Source organism: Saimiri boliviensis, chromosome 7 (assembly GCF_048565385.1).
Source record: "Saimiri boliviensis isolate mSaiBol1 chromosome 7, mSaiBol1.pri, whole genome shotgun sequence".
In the NCBI taxonomy this organism is placed as follows: Eukaryota; Metazoa; Chordata; class Mammalia; order Primates; family Cebidae; genus Saimiri; species Saimiri boliviensis.
The window spans coordinates 88,986,919-89,012,150 of record NC_133455.1 but is presented as its reverse complement, the minus strand read 5'-3'; the positions used below and the strand labels follow the sequence as shown (position 1 = coordinate 89,012,150).

General features: G+C 39.7%; 1 protein-coding gene across 6 annotated transcripts in view; it reads right to left on the bottom strand.

Moving 5' to 3' along the window:
- The window catches only part of STK38L (serine/threonine kinase 38 like), a 193,606-nt gene that overhangs the window by 71,529 nt on the left and 96,845 nt on the right, over positions 1–25,232 (bottom strand). Inside the window, exon 1 of one of the 6 annotated variants that reach the window (XM_003926598.3) lies at positions 9,237–9,341. The exons of 4 other annotated variants lie outside the window; for them this stretch is intronic. The gene's annotated coding sequence lies outside the window, so the exon portion shown is untranslated. Of the gene's footprint in view, positions 1–9,236; positions 9,342–25,232 lie in introns of those variants that run through there. One more of the 6 variants, XM_074402951.1, reaches the window with a different exon arrangement.

Genomic DNA, 25,232 nt, shown 5'->3' with positions numbered 1-25,232 from the left:
TCATTGATGCTGTCCAGCATCATGGCAAGAATTCCGGTTCCTGGCTCCCTAATACGCTTCAGTGTCTTACATCACTGTGATAATATCTTTCTGAGGCTTCTTGGCCTGAAAAACTCCTCCTCACCCTTCAAGTCTAGGCTCAAACACTTCCACATCCTTGGAAATCGAACACTCTCCCAAGTATGTACCCCTATCCCTGAGGTGTGCCTCGAGTCACTGCTCTTTCATGACAGCTGCCATGCCTGATTGCAGCTATTTCTACCCCTTGAATGTAGCTCTCCAGTCACCTGCCTGGCTTCTGAGGGAGCACCATGTGTTTTTCCCTTTCCACATCTCCTGGTACAGGGTGTGTACTTTATGTACAATTGACAATGAAAGAACTCCCTAGGTCTCAAAATGAAGAGACACCACCCCTCATTCCAAGTGTCTCCTCTCCAAACTCACCTAGTTTAGAACTTCATTATTATCACCTAGGTTATTTAAATTTGTCTCTTCACTGGTCTTCCCATTTCTGGTCTCTCTTCCCTTGAATTCACTCCATATACACTACTGCTACTTACCACTCTAAGTAAACGTACTAAGTTGAGCAGGTGGTAAATCAGAAAATGAAAATCTGGAAAACACAGATTCTCAAAGTTCAATGGGTTCAAATCCAATAGGACAGAAAGAGAAGTAGATAATTAACAGAATGTACCAGGTGCTGTACAGATACACCCAATTTATGCTAATCCCTCTGCCTGGCATGTCCTTCACTCTGAAATGGTCAATTCATATTTCACTTCACATAGGAAGCTTTCCTAATCTCTCCATCCAGAAGAAACCTCTCTTTCCCCTGCTCCCACAGTACCCTGTTACTCTGTTAGCACTTTCTGTTTTAATTACAGTTATTTGTACCTATACAATATACCTCTTACTGGATTGAGCTTTTCTAAATGGATGGTTGCTACAGTACCTAACACAGTGCCCTGCAAATAGCTGATAAATAATGAATTATGATGACTAACTTCACTAAAACATTAGGAGTCTGTGATTCCTTTAGGATTTGCCAGTATTAAGAATATCAGTGGGTCATATACATGCAATTCAGTACTAAAATTTTCCACTCTAGCCACAAAAATAGAAAAAGTCTATTCTGTTTGGCTAGATAAGAGCTGACATATGGAGAACATCCTCAACCAGATCTGAAAATGTCCAAATGAAATGGATTGCTGTTGTAAAAAACACAACAAAGGGCAACTCCTTAGTAGTACCATAAACTGAGCAACCAGCCTCTGCTGCCAAACACAGAAAAGTCATAAGGGGCAAACTGGTGTGGTGTTTCCACAATGGGAGCAGGTCGGTGGGTAGATGCTTAGCTAAGTAAGAATGAACACTGCTAGTAAAAATTAAATTTAATAAAACAAGACACTAGTACAAGACAGTAGATCAAAAATGGATCATTAAATAAGCTGTCTGATCTCTCAAACAGTCACTTTCCAGAAGTGAAGAGCACTTGCAGCTTATCCATTCCTTTAAGGATCATATTCAATTTTCTACAAAAGTGCTACTGTAAGATAGCTCATCAAGCAGGGTGGGGAGTTGGGGAGAGATAGCATGGGGAGAAATGCCAGATATAGGTGAAGGGGAGGAAGGCAGCAAATCACACTGCCACATGTGCACCTATGCAACAATCTAGCATGTTCTTCACATGTACCCCAAAACCTAAAATGCAAAAAAAAAAAAAAAAAAAAGATAGCTCATCAAGCCCTTTTAGGATTCCCAATTCCTTAATTTCACTGTTTGTCTGTCCTCCTTCACCCTTTTCCTTTATCATAATTGTTTTAGTTAGAATGTTATCAGTTGAGTGCACAGTGAGACAGACAGTAACTTAAAAACTAAGGACTTTAACATTTCATGATTTAAAATGCAGAACTAAAATTCTAGCTTCTCAATTCTCACAAAACAAAGCTCAAGGCTTAAAACTTTAGAAAATGCCTGCTATATTTACCCACCCCTAATTGGCTTAATGAAGTCAGAACACTTGATTACATCATTTATTTCAGCATTGTAATTGTTGAGGGCAAAAACCTTGTCTCATCAACTAATTTTGTAGAGCCCTTAGTAAACACTTTGCCTGTAGTAGCTTTTAATCTACAAGGAAGATCAGTGTGTTTTAAGTGTTTATATTAGAGTCAAAAGACCAAATTTAAATTCAGGCTGTTATTTTGAGATCTCAGACAAGTCACTTAATCTGAGTTCCTCTCTTTATCTGAAAATAAGTTTAATAGTCATATCCTCACTGCCTATACCACATGACTGCTATGAGGATTATGTAAGGAAATGTGTAAAAATGCTTCATAAAACTATAAACACAATATAAATATAAGAGCTCCTGTTATTCTTAAAATAAGTGCTAAGAGTAAACCCTCTCTATAAGAAATCAGAATATAATTGAATTATTTCTGCATACGTTTTCCAAGAGAATTTATGTTTGGCATGCAAAACTGTAAATAACTCCTAAAAAGGAAATTACCAAAAAAAAAAAAAAGAGGGGAGAAAAGAGAAGAAAGAAGACTTGAGGTGGGACTAGAAGAGGGACATAAATTAAAGAGAAAAGAAGAAGTTTTATAAGAGAAAGCGAACCTGGATCTTAAGAATCCATTTCTAACTCTACCACTTACTTTGTACCTGTGTGACCCTACACAAGTCGCTTCACCTTTCTAAGCTCCAGTTTCCTCATTTGTAGGTAGAGATAATTACTCATAGGATTGCTATGAGAATTAAATTAGATAATATATATAAAGTATTTAGCACTATGTCTGGTGCACAGTAAGTGATAAGTGGTTACTGGCATTGATAAAATTATTAGAACTGTACCCTAATGGGTGGCATTCAGAAAGAAAAAGTAATCAAAACATATAAGAGGGAAAGATGATATTCAGAGAGCTAAATCTATATATTACCACTGGGAGACAAAGTTTGAGAAATATAAATTACACAAAGTATTCTTCATATTAAATGTACAAATTACTGTGTCTCTAGAATTGGTGAGAAATCAAGAGCAATGTCTTCAAAACTTCCAAATCACAAAAGCAGAATAGCAATGACCATATTCATAAAAGCAGAATAACAATGGGAGAACTAGGCCCCCGAAAAGTGCTTATTAATGTGTAGAGAAGCTTCTCTGTCCCAAACTCAATTTTCTGAACTTTCATAGACAGAATGAAAGCTAGACTCCACAGCAAAGGCACAGCAGTCCGAATGCCAAAAATAGCTGCTATTAGCTATCATGCACACTTATGCTAGTTTCTGCCATCTTGTTCTTTTTTTTTTTTTTTTTTTGAAACGGAGCCTTGCACTGTCACCCAGGCTGTAGTGTAGTGGTGCAATCTTGGCTCACTGCAATCTCTGCCTCCTGGGTTCAAGCAATTCTCCTGCCTCAGCCTCTAGTGTAGCTGGGACTACAGGCATGCGCCACCAAGCCCAGCTAATTTTTTTTTGTATTTTAAGTAGAGATGGGCTTTCACCACGTTGGCCAGGATGGTCTGGTTCTCCTGACCTTGTTATCTGCCCGCCTCGGCCTCCCAAAGTGCTGGGATTACAGGTGTGAGCCACCAGGCCTGGCCCATCTTGTTGTTTATTCTGGGTAACTGTCTTGTATTTGTGGTTGATTTGAGGCGTTAAACATTATCCGCCCTATTCAGGAATTGCAAAAGCAGTAAAAGTGCCCCAGGAATCAGAAAAAAGAGGAATAATAGCTCCTGAATCAGCTGTAGAAATAGTAAATAACTCACAGATGTAAGAAAACAATGGATGCTATCTGTGCACACAGGATCAGAAAGTTACCTATTATAATATGTAGAAATTCTATACCTGTGGAATCAGTGAGAATCAGCAAAAGGCAAGCAAAACAGGAAGCCTTCTGTATAAGTGGCCAGAGAATCAACAATTTGGGTTACCATCTGATCTGGTGTTAATTCAGGGGAAAGCAAGGAGCTTGTTAAGAATTTAAAAGCTAAGCATAGGCCAGGCACGTGGCTTATGCCTATAATCCCAGCACTTTGGGAGGCCGAGGAGAGTGGATAACCTGAGATAAGGAGTTCAAGAGCAGCCTGATCAACATGGTGTAAACCCAGTCTCTACTAAAAATACAAAAATTTACTAAGCATGGTGGCACATGCCTGTAATCCCAGCTACTTGGGAGGCAGAAGCAGAAGAATCACTTGAACCTGTGAGGCAGAGGTTGCAGTGCGCCGAAATCATACATCATACTCCAGCCTTGGCAACAGCAGCAAAACTCTGTCTCAAAAATAAATAAATAAATGCTAAGCATAATAGAAGTATTATCACCACAAACTACATACAATTGCCAAGGCTCCAGGCCTATGTGAATTTATACAATATGAATGTGAATGATCACGTCACCACAAGACCTATAACTGTTAATGTCTTCCCTAAGATCTATGCAGAGCTCATCTAAGAGGTAGGTTACCTGCCTCAGTGGATTTTCAATGGAGACTAAACTATTCCTGGTGGGAAAAGATTCCCCTAAAATTTCTATCAGCAAGGAGGTACAGTATAACCAGTTTCATTCTGATAGACCAACTCACACACCTTTTTACTAAGGTAACATTCCAAAACCACCTGTACTTAGAAATTGTAAACTTTTTATAACAAAGCAAAGTTGACACCTAAGTATCTCAATGAAATGATGGGCTAAATACCTGCCAATCAGGGCATGGTAAACAGAAATGATATACCATCACTACTAATTTAAGGTATGTTTAAAAAACAACTTTTAAAATTTGTTTTGCCATCTTTGTCTTACTTCAATAATATAAATACATGTGCTTTAAATCCTGTCTTTAGTTCTGCTATTTTTACCATTAGGTTTTAAGTTGATGGTTTCATCAACCATCAACTGTCCTAGTAAACGTGTCTTCCAGAACCTACCCTACTCAGTCAAATAGACAATACTTATATTAATTCACAGGGACTATGACTCTAGAGCTGTACTTAAACTACGAGTACAGTCAACTGGGGGCACTGACAAGCCGAAGAGTATGGATTCTGCTGGACAGTTAGGAAAAGGTAGGCAATACCTCTCTCCCACCGCTCAATCATTGTATTCCCTGCCTACATATTTTTTTTCCTAACCTTTAAATCCAATTGAATTTGTGATTCCAATTCTTAAACAGTAACAAATGTGGACTATTGTTGAAACTTTATAAATAAAATCAGGTGGACAGTTACAGTACTGAGTAGGCCTATACAAGACACTGTGTGTTTCTACGGCACCTTTTATTTTGAAATCCCAAAGAACTGTCAAAGTTGCCCCAACATAAAGTATCACTGATGGAACTTCTCTCATTTTATACATGTACAACACTCTATTCACCCTGTTTCTATCATTGTAAGCATAGCTATTCATGAAAATAAACTAAAAGGGCTCAGACCAACATTTAATCATTAACTAAGTTTCAATTTCATAATTCGACCCAAAAACTATCCAGTGCCAAGTGGTTTAAAAAAATTACAGAACAGGGATGGGCACATTGACTCACACCAGTAATCCCAGCATTTGGGAGGCCAAGGCAGGAGGATCACTTGAGCCAAGAAATTTGAGACCAGCCTGGGCAACATAGTGAAATCCTGTCTACAAAAAATTTAAAAATCAGCTGGGCGTGCTTATGCACATCTGTAGTCCCAGCGAGGTAGGAGGATCACTTGAGGCCGGGAGGCAGAGTTGCAATGGGCCATGATCACACTACTGCACTCCAGCCTAGAAGACAGAGCAAGACTCTGTTTCAAAAAAAAAATTTTTTTCAGAACAAAGCCAAGCACAGTGGCCACATAGTTCCAGCTACTTAGGAGACAAGAATATCATTTAAGCCCAGAAGTTTGAGTCCAGCCTGGGAACATCGTGAGGCTCTGTCTTAAAAAAATATAAATTACAGGACAAAACATACAATGATTCAAACATTCCATAAAGCAAAAGAATTAATATGGAATAACTTTTTACTTCTAAGCCCTTATGAGTACTTATAGGTAGTAAGTCAAAATTATTAAAAAGTCCCACTCCATAGTTATATTTAATTTGCACCAAGAATGACTTCAAAAATTGACTAAAATAACATGTCAAAAATAACTCATTTGCTTGGGTGTTCATTATTTTGGAACTCTAGAAAACTGACCCCAAAATTTAGATGTCAGAAGAACGTATTTCCCAAGTCAAGTTTTTGAAACTACATACCTGAGGAAGGCCATCATGAATGGAAGAGAAAATATGGATTGTGGTTAAGCACAGCTATATGGGTACAAGCCAGAATGCCTGAATCAGAATCCTGGTCCTACCACTCAGTAGCTATCAAACCTTAGTAACACAGTTACTTCATCTGCCAAATGGGAATGATAAAAATACCTACTCCATACAGTTGTTGTGAGGATTAAAGCCAGGCAAGTAAGTAGTACATGTAAAGGGTTTAACAGGAAGCAGCATTATATAAAGTATTTACTTATCATCATTATCATATGACTAGATCACTTAAATCATCCACACAAATGCCTTTTCCTATTCAGTCTTCCTTAATCGGTCTAGTAGCATTTAATCCCTCCCTCTTTGGCTTCCTCATGAAACACATTTTCTATGGTAGTTATCTGGGTGGGTACATTTCTCTCCCATTGGATTGTATCTCCTTGAAGACAGCAACCACAGTTGTCCAAGTATACAGAGCGGTAAACACTGTCTGTCTTTCATTTCTCTCCCTCTAAAGATTCTGAACAATACCCTGTCAATCAGCAAACCTTTAGCTGGAAAGAGAAGGTAAAGTACTTATGCAACCAGTGCACTTAAGTACTGGTCATACCTTGCTAATTCTTAAGACTTAAACAAAAATTTGGGGGGAAGAGGAGGAGGATGAGCTTCATGTTTTTAAACTACTAACCAAAGATATATTTCAAATTTTTTTTAAAAAGTTCTTATGTCTTAAAAGCTTGCTTTCATTATCTCATTCAAAAAAACCACGGTGCTTGTAATATAAAAATGCAGTAGCATAATTTCTGCATATGTCAAGTCTAACCTAATCATAACTTGCCCATCTGCTGATTGCAATGTAATCCTAAGGATGCTAGATGACAATATGCTTGCTTGATTCACTCTACACTATTTATGTAAAATAAACTCATTTTAACAATACACTGAGATGCAAATCTTTCTGGCTCTGATTTGTACCCTCTTTCCCTCTTAAAAAAAAAAATGTGCCTCGCACACACAAAAGCCTCCAACTTATTCTGGATCTCTGCAAAGGCACTTTTGAAAGTGCATTAACCAACTTCACTGACACAATGATGCTCTCCTTACTTTAAGAGAACAGAACTTTTCTGAAAGCAAACAGCTGAACTGAGTCCATTGCTTTGTTACCATTTTTTAGAAAGTCCAATTTTTCCTTTGTTCTTATAGTGTCCTATCTTTAGAAATCAAGTTTTCAGCATAAAAACTGGTAAGAACATCTGTCTGTTGCCACAAATCATCTTGGTCTCTATTCTTTGACTTATTTTAAAACAAACTCAAGAGCAAATGGCTAGAGAAGAACTGCTTCTATTAAATGTGGGTTTTCTAAGTCTAATTTTTTCATTCCCAAAGGCAGGGCCTTTCAAAAGAGCACAAAACCTGCACCCAACTTTGCTTCTCATTCTAAACACATCCCAACCAAACGGGAAACGTTATCAACCATCTTAACAAGGAGAAAACAAAGCTAAGTGAGGTCAAACAAAAACATTTTTTAATTCATTGTGCCTCTTTTGAGATCAGGACTTTTCAGATGGAAGCAGTCTGATGAACTTATGCAATAAACTTATGTAATATCATAATTTAACATCATATTTTAGACTAACTTCTCTCTCCTCAAATTGTCACAAGGGTGGCTAATTCACATACAATACCTCTCAGCCACTGAGGAGAGAGCATTAGTAAACTTAATTGTTTTACGTATCCTCAAGCACAGAGACAAAGGCCAGTCAAATTCAAAGATGTTTACAGTACCTGATATACATATACGACTGAGACAAAGAACTTTCAAAAACCTGTACTGAGTAAGCAAAAATGGGCTTAATACAACAAACCTTGCCTTATAATAGAGAGACCTGTGAAATGTAAGCCCCAGCGCCAAAAAAGAGTCTCATTCATCAATCCCCATCTTACAATCAAGAGGCAGAACTTAAATCACTTAAAGCTGTTTCTTCAGATTTGAGCGGTAAAATAAGCTAATACTCAAGCCATTTCCGAGTTAAGTGGCTTCTCTCAAAACTTATCACAAGTTATGTGAAATAGGCAAGAGCGCTGGTTCTGCATTTTATCAAGTGAGAAACAACAGCATCCTACTTTTGGATGTACTACTTCCAGAGCCACTAGATCCTCCCCCCACCTCCCATTTCTTTTTATATTATCCCTCCAAACTTAGAATCCGAAAAGCTATTCCACAAAACAAAAGCAGCACCAGTAAACCGGGAGGCCACTGGTTTTGAAAATAAAGTTTGTTATTTTGCTGTTAACCTGGCAACTTTTTAAAGGTGAAAGGTGCCCTACACAATCGGTTATAATCTTTCCTATTCCCACACCAATAACCACTTGTTTGACCTCGATAATAAAGGTGAAAAAAGCAGTGGGAGAAAATGATTCTGAAAGGAAGGGGCTACGGGTGCAATGGTAAAGGACAGATTCTGAGACCGGTTTTGAGCACTCCGTGGCTTCTGGGAGCTGGGAGGCTTTCCTGAGTCTGTCTTGAGAAATGTTTGGCAATCTGACGCATCAGTTTTTAGGAACCATACACAAACAGCCCCCACAATTGAAGAGCCATGCCTCGGATCCTGGCTCGGGGTGACATCGGCTGGAGGGCACGGGACGGGAGCGCTGGGGCTACCCGGAGAGGATACGCGACATTTGTTATTGTTTATGAAGCCTAGGCGGGTACCCGGAGCTGGGTGCTCGGGGGCCGGGGAATGGAAGGAGAAAGCAGCAGGGAAGGACAAAGATTCCTCTCCGGGCGCGAAGCTCCCTCTCCGGACGCACGGGGCGAGTATCACCCCGGGGAATAAGAGGGCCAAGGCCGTCGCCGCAGCTTCCCCAGAGACATTTCCAGTCCCGGAATTAGTCCGGCTTTCCCTGGGCACCCAAAGACCTCCTCCTGCTCCTGCTCGCAGAGCTGGGGCTGGCCCGGCAAGCCCGGGCCCCTAGCCGAGCGCTGTATCCGCGAACTCACCTGCCTCTGGTCGCACTCGCGGCCGGCTCAGCCTCCACACGGACCGCAGCCGGCCGGGCGCCCGTCCGCTCCCTTCTCCCGGCTCCGCCCTTGCCCCGCCCCCGGGAGGTGGGACCTGCGGCCTCGCCGGAATCTCGGGGCGGCCTCACTGAACTCTCGCGAGCCCTCCCTCCTAGGCTTCTCGATTGCTCGCCCGGTCTGACTCGCCCTGACGTCATACGCACCACAGCAGGAAGTAGCCTTCTGTCGTCAATGCCGCTTCCCGACACCCCCCGTCCCACCCACCTCTGCCTGGTGAAGTCCCGACTGGCTCTGAGGGAGTTGACTGAACTGTCACCACTTACCCTCTCACCAGCCTCACCTCACTGCCATTTTAACTCAAAACTGGTTCAGGCCTCTCTTGAAGTGGCCTAGTGTGTTGTGACATTAGTCACATTGTAAATGCCATCCGAATTTTTCAAACAGTGCAATGCAAAGAATGTTAGAAATGTAAACAGAGAATTCACACGTTTTTCAGAATGGGAAACAGTGGTCAACAAACATGGATCGGCTGACCAAGTTGCTCAGTCGGTAGCTGTGGGGACTAGAAGGCACCCAGGTTCCTTGACGCTTCTGTTTCACCGTGAGGAACCTCCAGAGACTCGAGAGGAACTAGCGTTTAGAAATGCCACAAAAAATACATTAAAAACATGTTTGGGTTTTCTTGGAAAATCTAAAATAACTGACAGTACCGTAATGCTTTATCATTAGGATCCGAGAATTGTGCAGAAGAGCACCCCCCTCTAGGATAACTCAAAAGGGACAACTTTGGGAAGGCGGATGCAGTCTGCTTCTGGGGACAAAACTGGCACTGGCCTTCAGAAAAGCCAAATAAAAGAATTACTCCCAATTACTGTTGACAAATTTATCCTCAATATGAATATTGAGGTTTTATAAAATACCCTTAGCTTTTAGCTGAGACAATAAATGAAGCTGGTACAGTGCTTGCAAAAATTATCACTTACAAATGCCATCCCCCCTTTTTTTAAGACGGAGTTTCGCTCTTGTTGCCCAGACTGGAGTGCAGTGGCCCGATCTCGGTTCACCTCAACATCCGCCTCCCGGTTTCAAGCAATTCTCCTGCCTCAGCCTCCTGAGTAGCTGGGATTACAGGCATGCGCCACCACACCCGGCTAATTTGGTATTTTTAATAGAGATGGGGTTTCACCATGTTGGTCAGGCTGGTCTTGTACTCCCAACCTCAGGTGATCTGCCTGCCTCTGCCTCCCAAAGTGCTGGGATTACAGACATGAGCCACCACACCTGGCCACTCGACATCTTTAAATTTCCCAAGAGCAGGTGACACGAGCGAAAGGCTTAAAAAAGAAGCATTACATCATTTCTGCCTCTTACACTGTGCTTTTTCATACATAGCTTAGTAGTGGGAAAAGCTCTAGTTTGGTAATTAGTGTATTTTGGGGGAGATTAGCTCCATTTACATGGTCAATTTGAAACTCAAATGACAGTTGTCATATACAAGCATAGGAGGTTTGTGATCAGACAAGCTTGACAGAGGTCTATGTGCCCTTCTCCCTGCACTGCACGCATACACATACTGTTCAAATGGGTAGGATTGAGAACAGTGTATGATTTGTTCCACAGCAAATTTATGTTTTCAAATGCGCCATGCTACAGTAATATGAACTAGTATAGAGAAGCAGTCCAGGTTAATATGGGATAAGCTAAGACTTTGACCTCTAGTTCCTAAATTGAGACCATTGTAAACAAATTTCCCTGGGAGGTTGTTGAAAGTACCTCACTGAAACAAATTAACGCTATGTACCCTTTTAGAATTTTGGTGGTCTATGGACCCCTTTTGAAAACAGTGTTCTTGAATGCATAAACTACCTAGGGTTACAAAGAAAATTTATAATATTGACATACAGTTACCAAATACTAAAAAGTGAATTTGTGATATAATTATGTGGTAGGTAGCATCTAAGATGGCTGCCAATGATTCTCCCCTTGCAGTACTCATGCCTTCTGCAATTCCCTTCATTTCTGTGATTAGGTTACAAAAAGATTCTGGCTTCTGTCTTGCTTGTCCTTGCTCTCTCACTTGCTCACTTTAATGAAAGTCGGCTGCTATGTTGTGACCTGCCTTACAGAGAGGCCCACATGGCAAGGAATTGAGAGATACCCAGTCAACAGCCACCAAGGAATTCAGGCCCCCATCCAACAACCTGTGATGAACTGAATACTGCCAATAATCATGTAGGTGAGCTTAGACATAGATTCTCTCCCAGTGAGTGGTGAGATGACTGCAGCCCCACCTGACACCTAGACTGCAGACTTGTAAAACCAGGTACCAAGCCAGAAGGCCCAACTAGCCAAGTCCATATTTCTGGCCCACAGAAACTGTGAGACAATAAATATTTGTTGTTTTAAGCCACTAATTTTTGGGGTACTATGTTACACAGCCACAGATAACTAAAACAGTTATGTATTTGCCTCTTTATTAATGCATTAAATAATAAGAGCAAGACCTACAAGACTTAATTTTGTAGTAATGATACACATAAACAATATTTTGAGATATCTACAACTTAAATGGGGTAGAAAATATGTGTGATTCCTATTGAGGAAAAAGTCACACATATTGCTAATATTCCTGTGGTTTGCTGCCTACATTCATGATGAAAGAAATACTAATTTTCAGTTTGGGTTTAGTTAAAAAAATTATATAAATATATAGCACTCTCTCTATATATTATATATATTAAAAACTACATATGTACATATATATATAGTTTTTTCATCAAAGTTCACAGACCCAGGTTAAGAACCATTTGCCTAAGTAATAGATCATTTGCAGGAACTTCCAAATTCTTATCACCAACTATCTGAGACAGAATCAAAGTTCAGGTAATAAACATACACTATAGCCATTGCTAACTTTATTAGCCTACAGCTGAACATGAATTTGTATCCCCTTCCTCCACTTATTCCCTCTTAATCAAGTTTATGCTAAATGTAGATAGACAGGCTAAAATTGTAGGCCAGAAAGAATGAGAAAAATCGTGATGAAAACCTTTTCAGCACTCTATTTACCTGATTTTTTGTTTTTACTATGTGAAATTGTTAGCTCCTTCACCAGAAGAACTCTTTGGTATTACCTTTACTCTCTTAGCCTACCACACAGTGAGTAAAGAATGAATGCCAGGCCGGGCGCGGTAGCTCAAGCCTGTAATCCCAGCACTTTGGGAGGCCGAGGCGGGTGGATCACAAGGTCAAGAGATCGAGACCATCTTGGTCAACATGGTGAAACCCCGTCTCTACTAAAAATACAAAAAAAAAAAAGCTGGGCATGGTGGTGCGTGCCTGTAATCCCAGCTACTCAGGAGGCTGAGGCAGGAGAATTGCCTGAACCCAGGAGGCGGAGGTTGCGGTGAGCCGAGATCGCGCCATTGCACTCCAGCCTGGGTAACAAGAGCGAAACTCCGTCTCAAAAAAAAAAAAAAAAAAAAAAAAAAGAATGAATGCCAAACGGCAGTAGTAAATAATAATAGAAGAAGAGCTATTCATAAAACCCTTCCACTAAGTGAATAAAGCAACTTTTCCACATATGCAATTTTGCAACTGTGGGATATGGCCAAAGCAGTATTTAGAGGGCTAATTTATTGTTTTAAATGCATTTCATGAAAAAGACAAAAATGAAAACAAATGAAACCAAGCTTTCAACTCAGAAATCTGGAAAGAGAAAACAAAATAAATTTAAAGGAAGAAGAATATAAAACTTAGAGCAGAAGCCCCTGCATGACCCTTATGTGCACCAAGAAATGTAAATCAAATCTATTTTCCCATATATACCTGTTTTTCAAATGTATGTAAATTCTGTTATGATTAATAATTTCAAATATAATTTTAAAGATAAAGACAAATTAACAATTAGTTAATTTAGAAACTGATTTTTCTTTTGGAAAAAGAAAAAAAGACTGAAGTTTACAATAACCAAAAACTAATTCTTTGGAAAAGTAAATGAAATAGGAAAAATTTTGACAAGATTCATCCAGGGAAAACAAAAAGCACAAACAGTAACAATGATAATGGAGATGCAACTACAGACATGGAGATTTTAAAGAGCATAAAAGATTGTGATATGCAGTGTTAGTGTTATGCCAAGAGATTTAAAAAGGAGAGAGAACAGGTACTTTTTAGTTCTCCTGGAAGTCTGCCCTGATGAAAACCCAGTAATTTTTTTTTACTATAGAAAAAAATGGAAAGTTTATAAGATTGTTTTAAAAACTGAATGGGTCTTTCCAGTTTTGAGACTAAGAGTGCTTGACTACTGGCTCCTCTTCTCATAGTCATGACTTTCAAAAGGACTCTAACCCAGACCAGACAACTAAGTGCAGTTGAGTTTGTTTGAAAATGAAGACTCTATTCTACAAGCTGCATGGGGCTCCCACTGGGCCATTTAATCATGGGGCTTCCACTGGGCCATTTAATCATGCACATGACAATCTATTCAGAGCTATCACCAGACTGTCTTCTGAAAATTACTTTATATACCTGGAAACAGTGACTTCTAATTGATCTCCCCTTTATTTTTTTAACTGATTTGACTCGACTGAAAAAAGGCTGACTCACATTAGAGATTTTTTAGTATAATCTTTCTTGATATTATGGATTGACATCCTTCAGTTCACATTTGACATAACATCACAATTATATAGAGGGTTGCTCTTGAAAAAATGTTTCCAAAGATCATTTGCTATTTGTGGTTTTTTAAATGCTAAACCATTACTTGCAACAGTTACCACTATGTTAAAACAGTTTAACTTCCTTTTCAGTTATCTCCTCCCACTAGAGAATGTGAACTTCAGAGCAAACTACTAGAAGTGACTCAAAGGCAATGCACAGTTTACATTTCCAAGCCTGTTACCAAACTACCATCCAGAGGTTCCACCAATTTTCATGCTACCAGCAGGCAGTACAAGAAAATTCCCTTTTCCCCACATGCTTGCTCACAATGGGGTTTTGTTTCCATTTTTAATCTAGCCAGCAAAAGCAAGACTAAGACCTTGACAGGAAAGTCACTTCAGAGACATGCAATCTATGTTCCTCTTCTTCCTTTCAGCTCTGAGGTTAAGGCTGGGGATAAGGCTACGTAGAGAAATAAGTTACAAAACCTTGGCTTGTTTAAATATAGAGAATTCTAGTAGAGTCTGAGGCAGGCAAGATCATTCTTGGTGTCAGCTGGTGCTGTGTTGATATTTTGGCTGAATGATTTTATAAAGCTAGAGAGATGGATTGTGGGGAAGAAGTTATTGGGTGTGCTTCTCATTCATTCTGCTATACTCTCCAGCCTCCTCAGGAATCAGGTGGTTGCTTTCGTAGGTTAGCGTCATACATTTTATGCTGATTTGATTTCCGTGAGAAAATAACCCAAATAGGGCTTTCAAGGAATTGATTTTTTTTCTTTGATTAGATAACACAGGGCCTTAAGAAATTGTTGTTGTTGTTGTTATTATAGAGACAAGATCTCACCATGTTACCCAGGCTGGAGTGCTGTGACTGTTCACAGGTGTGATTATGACATACTGCAGGCTCAAATTTCTGGGCTTAATTGATCCTCCTCCCTCAGCATCTTGAGTAGCTAAGACTCCAGGTGTGTGCCACCATGCCCCGCTAAGATTTACCTTCATATAATAGCAATAGAAGGCTGTTATAGAACTTTGGGCAGAGGGGTTTTATTTACAAGTATTAAATTGTATATTGCAAGCTGTCTGGGGCAAAAGTACCTTGGCAAGCAGACATGAATATCTGGTCTACTTGTGATATGTCCCACCAGGGCTGAATGCTACAAAGGTTATTAAATAAATTGGATAAATTAAAATCAGATAAATCAATATAAATTGGATAAATTAAAATCAGATAAATCCATCAAGTCTCAAAAAGTGGAGCCTCAGATTTCTAGCCTCTGGAATTGTGAGGAAATAAGTTTCTGTAGTGTCCACCCAGTGGTACTCTGTTATAGAAGCCCCAGCAGATTAATGTAATTGTCTTCCTAAAATAGGAATATATGCTTTGGATAAGGAAAAATCAGAAAACAAATCTTATTCTTGGAATTTAAAAATACAACTAAAAAATATGTAAAATCTTGGAAAATAATATAAGGAAATCTTGCAAAAGTAAAAAATAGGTGAGAAAGTTAAGAAATAAGGATCATTCACCTTAAGAGGGGCTGAATTTACTCAACTCATAGGTATTTGAGGGTACAAACTCATAGCAGGGCTTGGCTCTAAAAATGTCTTATCTAAGATATCTTATCTCTTACTGTTGCTCAGAAGACAAAAGAGGAATGGGTATGTAAACATTTGAAACAATATTCTAATTCTGGGCACGTTGGAATCAACTAGTGACCCCATATCTTCTTGATTCCAACAGTGCCCAGTTCATGGAAAGCCTTCTAATTTAGTTTACCTGGGATACTTTTACTTATTTTGGTTTACTCTTGTGGAATATATTGATGTTATACTCTTTGTGTGGGAATGTAGAATAAGCTTACTCAATGTTTTCTTAAACTGAATACTTACTAATTTTCCAGATATTACCTTTTGTCAGAACTCAAGAGTCATGAATGACCCTCACCACACCGACGCTTTCTGACTGAGTTCCACTCTATCTTGAATACCAGACACCTTAATCGTTATGCAGGAATATCATTGCCCCTATTCAGCATGAAGTTACAGATGAATCTTTGTGCTTCTGCAACCCTTAGGATTAAGAGTTCTCTTAGAAAAGGGATGGGGGAGCTGGGTGCGGTGGCTCACACCTGTAATCCCAGCACTTTGGGAGGCTGAGGCGGATGGATCACCTGAGGCCAGGAGCTCGAGACCAGCCTGGCCAACATGGTGAAACCCTGTCTCCACTATTCAAAAATTAGCCAGGTGTGGTGGCAGGTACCTGTAATCCCAGCTACTTGGGAGGCTGAGGCAGAATTGCTTGAACCTGGGAGGCAGAGGTTGCAGTGAGCTGAAATTGCGCTACTGCCCTCCAGCCTGGGGTCACAGAGTGAGACTCTGTCAAAAAAAGGAAGGAAGGAAGGAGGAAGGAAGAGAGGGAGGAAGGGAGGGAGGGATGGAAGGAGGGAGAGAGACAGAGAAGGAAGGAAAGGAAGAAAGGAAGGAAGAAAGAAAGAAAAAAAGAAAGAGAAAAGTGAGAGGGGAAATGTCAGAGGCATTTGAACCAGAGCAACTCCATCTTGAATAGAGGTGGGTACAATGAGGCTGAGACCTACTGGGCTGCATTTCCATATGGGTAAGGCATTGTAAGTCACAGGATGTGATAGGAGATCAGCATAAGATACAGGTCATAAAGACCTTGATGAAAAAACAGGTTGCAGTAAAGAAGCCTGCTAAAACCCACCAAAACCAATATGGCCACCTCTGGTCATCCTCACCGTTACACTCCCACCAGTGCCATGACAGTTTACAAATGCCATGGAAACATTAGGAAGTTACCCTATATGGTCTAAAAAGGTGAGGCATGAATAATACACCCCTTGTTTAGCAAAGCATCAAGAAATAACCATAAAAATGGGCAACCAGCAGCCCTTGGGGCTCCTCTATCTATGGAGTAGCCATTCTTATATTCCTTGACTTTCCTGATAAACTTGCATTCACTTAAAAAAAAAAGAAAAGAAAAGAAAAAAGATCATTTGAGAAAGTCCAAAGTGGCTAAAGAGCATTCTACAAAGAAAGAATACCAATATAATAGAAAAGTTAAATTAAAGAACAAACTGTCTTCAAGTTGAAAAAGCCCTTTGACTGCAGAGCAGGATGAGTGAAGGAAGAAAGGGAGAGAGAGAAGGAAAGAAAGGAAGAAAGGAAAGAAGGAAAAATCCTAGATATATTACTGAGAATGCATAAAGATAACCCTAAAAGCTTCTTGAAAGCAAGTTCAAACACACACACACACACACAAACACACACACACACCCCACCATCAAAGGAATGAAAGTCAGAGTAGTTGCCAAAATTCAAAGAGAAATGAGTTTCAACCCAGAAGCCTATGGACAGGCTAACTATCAATTAGGTTGAGGCAGAATACAGATGTTGTAAAAAAGGTAAGGATTTGGAAATTTTACTCCCAATGCATCCTTCCTTAGAAAGTCATTTGAATAAATTATTCAGCAAAATGGAGAAATGGAAGTCCATGTGTCCTACTGAGGAAAGCAATGAAGGGAAGTGCCAGGAAGGCATCTATTTGGCAGGTTTAAGAGAGAAAGTCCTTCATTTATTCAGCAAATATTTATTGTGCACTGACTACATGCTAGGCACCAGAAGGGTGCTGAAGCTACAGCAGTGAACAAGAGAGACACCATCAGGCTTACATTCCAATGAGGGATAGAGAAAAGATATAAACAAATATGTGTGCGAGCTAATTGTAGGTAACAATAAATGCCATGATGGAACGTAAAGCTGGGAAAGAAGTGTGCTAGTGCGGGTAGAGTGGACAAGGAAAGTTTCTCTGAGGGATGACACTTGGGTTGAGGCCTGAGTGAAATGAGGAACTGGGCCATATGAAATTCTGGGAGAAATGTATTTCAGGAAGAGGAAACAGCAAGTGCAAGGCCCAGCTGTAGAAACGAGCTTTGTGTGTTTCAAGAGTGAGAAGTAAACGTTGCGGGAACAGTGGGAGTGAAATAAGAGTGGTAGCAGATGATATCTGAGGAATAAGCAGGGTCCTTCTCTACTGTGTTGGCTGGGATGAGACGTCACTGGAGGGTTTTGAGCAAGAGAATGAAGTGAGCAGGATAATGGAGGAGTATGGGAAAAGGGAGCCTTAATGGGCTAGAAGTATGATTGAAATGATGGAAAATATTAAGGATAAGGGCAAAGAATAAAAGGAAAAAATGGAAGGTCATTTGAAAGTATAAGGATAAAAGGTTGTACAAGAAAATCAATATAATCTTAGTACATTACATGGCTCTCCACTGAAAACAATAATGTAAGTTATTTTTCACTGACTTTTAACTTTTAAGATCAATCTATAATAAAAGCAAAATAGATTTCATTATGTTTGCATAAAAGGTAAGAAGAAGGATGAGGCACTAACAAAGTGGCATGGTGGGACATCTATCCATTAGGTTAATGGACAAGAAATAGAGGTTTAATTATTTAAAATTTGAAAAGTAAGCAACCAAAGAGCTAAAAATATTGAATTAAATATATTGGCAAGAGAGGAGAAAAGTGAGTATAGTTTCGGAAGAAAACTAAATTCTCAATGATCACAGCAGGAAGATAAAGACATTATCAGTAGATAATGAAATTATCAGTTAAAGACATTAACAGTAGATAATGTCTGAAGTTCATCAGTCGATCAAAAATGTAAGCATAAGCATATTATTTAGAGAAATGGAGGTAACCATCAGAATTATAAGTTCTGGACTCTGGAGAGAGGGCCAGAGAAGTAAAGTGAGGGGCAGAGAATTATTAATTGTTGTTATAAGCCCTTCAGCCTTTAATGTTTTTAATAGCATATATATTAGTTTGACTTTAAAACATTTTAGGCCGGGAACAGTGGCTCATACCTGTATTTCCCAACACTTAGGGATGCTGAGGTGGGTGGACCACACTAGGCTGGGAGTTCAAGACCAGTTTGGCCAACATGGTAAAATTCCATCTGTACTAAAAATACAAAAAAATTAGCCAGGCGTGGTGGTGCTCACCTGCAATCCCAGCTACTTGGGAGGCTGAGGCATGAGAATCACTTGAACCTAGGAGGTGGAGGTTGCAGTGAACTGAGATTGCACCACTGCACTCTAGCCTGGGCAACAGAGCTAGACTGTCTCAAACCAAAATTTAATTTTATATATATCAATCAATCAATCAATCTAGACCCACCAGATCTACTATTTGTCTACATAAAGTCAAGATTTTCTTTTATGATCAAGCAATAGGTCCAAGTGAATAAAATGATCTACTTCTAAAAGATCCACCCTGAAGTGTCTGGACATGAATGTAGGTGGATGAGAGTGAAGAAGCATTAAACAGAGCTAGCAGAATAGCACAGTAGTTAGGAGCATGGCCTCTGGAAGCAGACTCTGAATTTGAATCCCAGTTTTGCCTTTCACTAATTGTGTGACCTTGGGAAAGTTACTTAACCTCTCTGTTCTTTAGTTTCCTTACCTGTGAAATGGGTGTGATAAAAGTACCTACCTCCTATGGCTTTAAGGAGTAAATAAGTTAATCTTTGTAATGTATAGATAAAACAGTGTCAGCAGGGTGCACTGGCTCATGCCTGTAATCCCAGCAATCTGGGAGGCCAAGATGGGAGGATTGCTTGAACCCAGGAGTTCAAGACCAGCCTGGGCAACATGGCAAAACCCTATCTCTACAAAAAATTTGAAAATTAGCTGGGCATGGTGGCATGCAGCTATAGTCCCATATACTAAGGAGGCTGAGGTAAGAGAATTGCTTGGACCTGGGAGGTGGAGATTGCAGTACACCCTGGGTGACAGGGTGAGATCTTATCTCACAAACAAAAACAAAAACAAAACAAAACAAAAAAATCGTGTCCACACATGGTTAGCATTAATTTTATATTTCTTTAAATTACAAAGCATGGTATGATTTGAGGACAATAGAAGGGTGTTCCATCCGAATTTCTCTCTTCTATAGGTATGAAAATCCATTATTATAGACTTTGCTAAAAGATTTACAATATTTTAGAATTCTCTATGAATAAAGAGTTCTCTTGAGAGGAATTACATCTTAAATTCTCATTTTCTCCAAACTTATTTGAGTTAATCTAACCCTTTCCAACATTGATCCTTATCTGAACATAAGGCATCCTTGTTAGGCAGCTGAGATAGGGTAGGGCCTGGTTTGCCCGGAGAGTAGAAACCCTCAAAAGGGAGGTGAGAAGACAGTTCCACAGGGAACTAACTAGGAGGACTCTAGGCAAACAACTTCACAGTCTGGCCAAGGACCAGATTTTAACAAATAGTCTTGGCTCCTGTTTCCCCATGGCCTGTCCTATTCCTGTCTGTCTCACACTGACACGTTTAAACCAGGATAGACCAGGGAGTGTGTTCTGGGTTTGGCACAGGCTCAAGTTATTTATTACCAGACTGAAAAAAAAAAAAAAAAAACCATGTTGTTTCTGGATCTGTTGTGGAGTCAAACCCCAAGGACTATGTTTTTCACATTTATTTTCATTCAAGACTCACTGGCCACTGCAATAGACTAGAATCCCAAAGGGTGGTCCCTTAAACTAGTTCAGTCTTGAGGGTTTGGGAGGGGCTGTTTGTTCAGGCAGGAAACAGCTCACAGAAACTTAACCCGCCTTTGGGAGTGGTTGCCTTGGGAGACCTTTCAATCCCCTCGGAATGGGGCCTCTAGCTGGCTGACCTCCTCTACTCTTTCCACAAGAACAGCGTCTGCATTTGAGTGGAAAGAACATGTGTACAAGTGAGGACTTGCCCCACTTCAAGACGAGAATTTCTGATCCATAGACAGTCTTCTTTGGAAGCTGATGAAATCTGAAGTGTGGCCTTTTATAGGAAGCTTTTTCAAGCTTTTAGGTTTCACTTTGTGAGAAACATGATATAGCAGTAAACCAGGCTGGACCAAAGAGTCGCCATCTGTATCTGCATTAAACATACAGGAATCATAACATTTTAAGGCTGGAGAAGACTGGACCAGATGATAATCTGGTCCCTCTCCCTTCTTCCTATTTAACATATAAAAATTATAAACATATAGAAATAATAAAATTTTAATATATAGAAATCATAAAATTTTAAGGCTGGAGAGGACTTGACCAGATTATCATCTGGTCCCTCTCCCTTCTTCCTCTACATGAGGAAGATCTGAAGGAATTAAGTCATGAATAACCTCAGTCACATATTGAGTAACTGAGATTAAACTCAAGTGTACTGACATACAGGAAGTAATTCAGTTCATCTTACTCCATTCGTAATCTGAAAGGCATTTGGGAGAGACCACATGAGACTTGGAGAAAATATAGAGCTCAAGCCTGTAATCCCAGCACTTTGGGAGGCCAAGGTGGGTGGATCACTTGAGGTCAGGAGTTTGAGACCAGCCTGGCCAACATGGTGAAACCCTGTCTCTACTAAAAATACCAAAAATTAGTCTGGCATGGTGGTGGGCGCCTGTTTATCCCAGCTACTCAGGAGGCTGAAGCAGGAGAATCACTTGAACCCAGGAGGCAGAGGCTGCAGTGAGCACAGATAATGCCATCTCACTCCAGCCTGGGCTACAAGAGCAAAACTCCATTGCAAAAAAAAAAAAAGAAAATATATTTTCTTTGTAAAATTATTACCTATAAAAATAATTTCAAATGCTATAAATGTTTTTTAAGTTTCTAAATGGTTTAACATTTGTTAAAGTCTTTAAAAATTTAAAGCCATCTTTGTCTCATAAACACCTGTAACCTATGACATGCTCACTGAGAAACCTTCCCAGAAACAACTCATGCTAGGAGTTGGTCTAGCCCTGTGAGGTGGGGTGCAACTGATAAGGAAAAGAAGTTCTAAATGTCTCTCTTGAACCCCTATTTCCACCAAAAAGGCCAGGCTTATATGTCTGGGAGTTGCTGATGGCAAAAGAAACTTGAAGGCTTGAGACTGGCAATGGCCAGGCCAGGGCAGTCTACCCCATCATGTCCATTCTACTGTGGGTCCAAGGCAGGGATTCTAGATCCAGAGTCCCTGGGAGCTGGGGACAGAAAAAAAGGAAGGGAGGGGATAGGAAAGTTTGGGAGCAAGCACGTAGGAACCAGACACACAGAACTGTTCTCACCTAAGAATAAGCCTATCATTCTCTGACTATCTCAGCATGGATGGCCTATGATCTAGGCTATAAAGTGTATCCATCCTAAAATAATGGAAATACTAATGTAAGATCAGACCTTGACAAAATAAACACATGGGTACTGCAGAGTGACTGAATGTTTAAAAGGGTAGAAGTAGGAACAAAGTGGGGAATGGAAGATGTCAGAGAAGAAAGCAAACTCTTCTTAATGGGGCAGTATTGATGAAAATGAGCCATTGCTGCTCAATGGTTTTATCTGCCACTCACTGACTCATCACTTATACCTTTTTTTTTAAGCCAATGCATTTTTAATAGGCTTCATTTTTTAGAGCAGTTTTAGGTTCATAGCAAAATTGAACAGAAAGTACAGCGAGTTCCCAGATGCCCCTTACCTTGCCCCCTGCACACAGCCTCACCAACTATCAACATCTAGCGCCAGAATGACACATTTGTCATAATAGATGAGCCTACATTGACATGTCATGATCACTAAAAGTCCATAGTTTACACTAAGGTTTACTCTTGGTGCTGTTCATTCGACAGGTTTTGAAAAATGTATGATGACATGTGTCCAGTACTATAGTATCATACAAAACAGTTTCACTGCCCTGAAAATACTGTGCATTTTGCCTAGTCATCCCTACCTCCCTGCTAACCCCTGGCAACACTGATTATTTTACTGTCTCCATCATTTTTGTATTTTTCCAGAATGTCATATAGTTGGAACCTCACAGTATGTAGCCTTTCAAATTGGCTTTTTTTTTTTTTAACTCAATGACATGTATTTAAGGTTCCTCCATGTATTTTCATGGCTTAATAGCTCATTTCTTTTAGCATTGAATAATACTTTGTTTGGATGTACCACTGTTTACGTATCCGTTTATCTACTGAAGGACATCTTTGTTGTTTCCAAGCTTTGGCATTTATAAATAAAGGTGCTGTAATTAGACATGTAGAGGCTTCTGTGTGGACATGACTTTTCAGCTTATTTAGGTAAATACCAAGGAAGGCAACTGCTGGTAAGAGTGTGTTTGATATTGTAAAACACTGCCACACTGTCTTCCAAAGTGGCTGTACCACTTTGCATTACCACTAGCAATGAATGAGCATTCCTATTACGCTACATCCTCACCAGCATTTGATGTGGTCTGTGTCTGGAATTTTAGCCATTCTAATAGGTATGTAGCATATTTAGTAGTTTGCATTTTTCTAATGGCATATATTGAGCATCTTTTCATATACTTATTTGTCATCTCTGTATGTTCTTTGGTGAGGTCTCTGTTACGGTTTCTTGCCTATTTTTTAATCAGGTTGTTCATTTTCTGAGACTCATTGCTGAGTCTTATGAGTTCTTTGTATATTTTAGATTACAGTCCTTTATCAGATATGCCATTTTGTGAATATTTTCTTCAATCTGTGGCTTATCTTCTCATTCTCTTGCATAGCAGAAGTTTTAATTTTAATGAAGTCTAGCTTACCAACTTCTTATTTCATGGATCATGACTTTAGTGTATTTTAAAAGTCATTGCCATACCCAAGGTCATCTAGATTTTTTACAGTGTTATTATCTAGGTGATTTTAATAGTTTTACCTTTTACATGTAGGTCTATGATCCATTCTGAATTATTTTTTGTGAAGGGTGTAAAGTCTGTGTCTAGATTTAATTATTTTTTTGGGGTGGTATATGGATGTTCCATTGTTCCAGCACCATTTGTTGAAAAGTTTATCATTTTCTCTATTTTATTGCCTTGGCTACTTTGTCAAAGATCAGTTTATCATATTTATGTAAGTTATTTCTGGCTTCTCTATTCTGTTCTATTGATCTATTTTCCTATTTCACCACTATCACACTGCCTTTGTTACTGTATAGTGTTGGTCCTCTGACTTTGTTTTTCTTCTTCAATATCATGTTGGCTATTCTGGATCTTTTGCCCTTCCTATAAACTTTAAAATCAGTTTGTTCATGTTATGTTCCCAAAATATATTGCTGGTATTTTGACTGAGAATGCATTAAATCTATAGATCAAGTTGGGAAGAACTGACATCTTGACCATTTAAGTCTTCCTGTCCATGAACATGGAATATCTTTCTACTCATTTAGATCTTTTAAAATTTCTCTTATCAGAGTTTTATACTTTTCATTATATAGAACTTCTGCATATATTAGATTTCTACGAATTTCACTTTGGGGAATGCTGATGTAAATGGTATTGTGTGTGTTTTTATTTTCAATTTCTTTTTTTTTTTTTTTTTTTTTTTTGAGACAGAGTTTAGCTCTTGTTACCAAGGCTGGAGTGCAATGGCGTGATCTTGGCTCACGGCAACCTCCGCCTCCTGGGTTCAGGCAATTCTCCTGCCTCAGCCTCCTGAGTAGCTGGGATTACAGGCACACGCCACTATGCCCAGCTAATTTTTTTTGTATTTTTAGTAGAGACAGGGTTTCACCATGTTGACCAGGATGGTCTTGATCTCTTGACCTCGTGATCCACCCGCCTCAGCCTCCCAAAGTGCTGGGATTACAGGCTTGAGCCACCGTGCCCGGCCTTATTTTCAATTTCATTTGTTCATTGGTGGTCTAAAAGAAAGCAACTGACTTTTTTTTTTTTTAAGACAGGGTCTTACTCTGTCACCCAGGCTGGAGCACAGTGGCATGGTGATGGCTCACTGCAGCCTTGACCTCCCAGGATCAAGTGATCATCCCACCTCAACCTCCCAAGTAGCTGATACTACAGGCACATGCCAAAATGCCCAGCTAATTTTTCTATTTTTTGTAGAGACAGGGTTTCACCATGTTGCCTAGGCTGGTCTCAGACTCCTGGACTCAAGCAGTCCACCACCTCAGCCTCCTAAACTGCTAAGATTATAGGTGTGAGCCACTACACGTGGCCACAATAGACTTTTGGATGTTAACCATATCATGCACTAGCTCCAGGAGTTTTACTTGTTGATTCTTTAAGATTTTCTAAACATACATATTTTAAAGTTTTGTTACACCTATTTTTTCTTTCAGTTATTGTCAGTGAAGTAGCAGAGGTAGGGGAAAGGGGTTTACGGACAGAGACAATTTTTCCTCTGGTTGCCCAGGCTGAACTGAACAGAGTTGGAATTCAGATCACAAGATACCTGGAAGGGAGGCCAGTGGAAAGGAGAGACAGTGTTGAATAATATAATT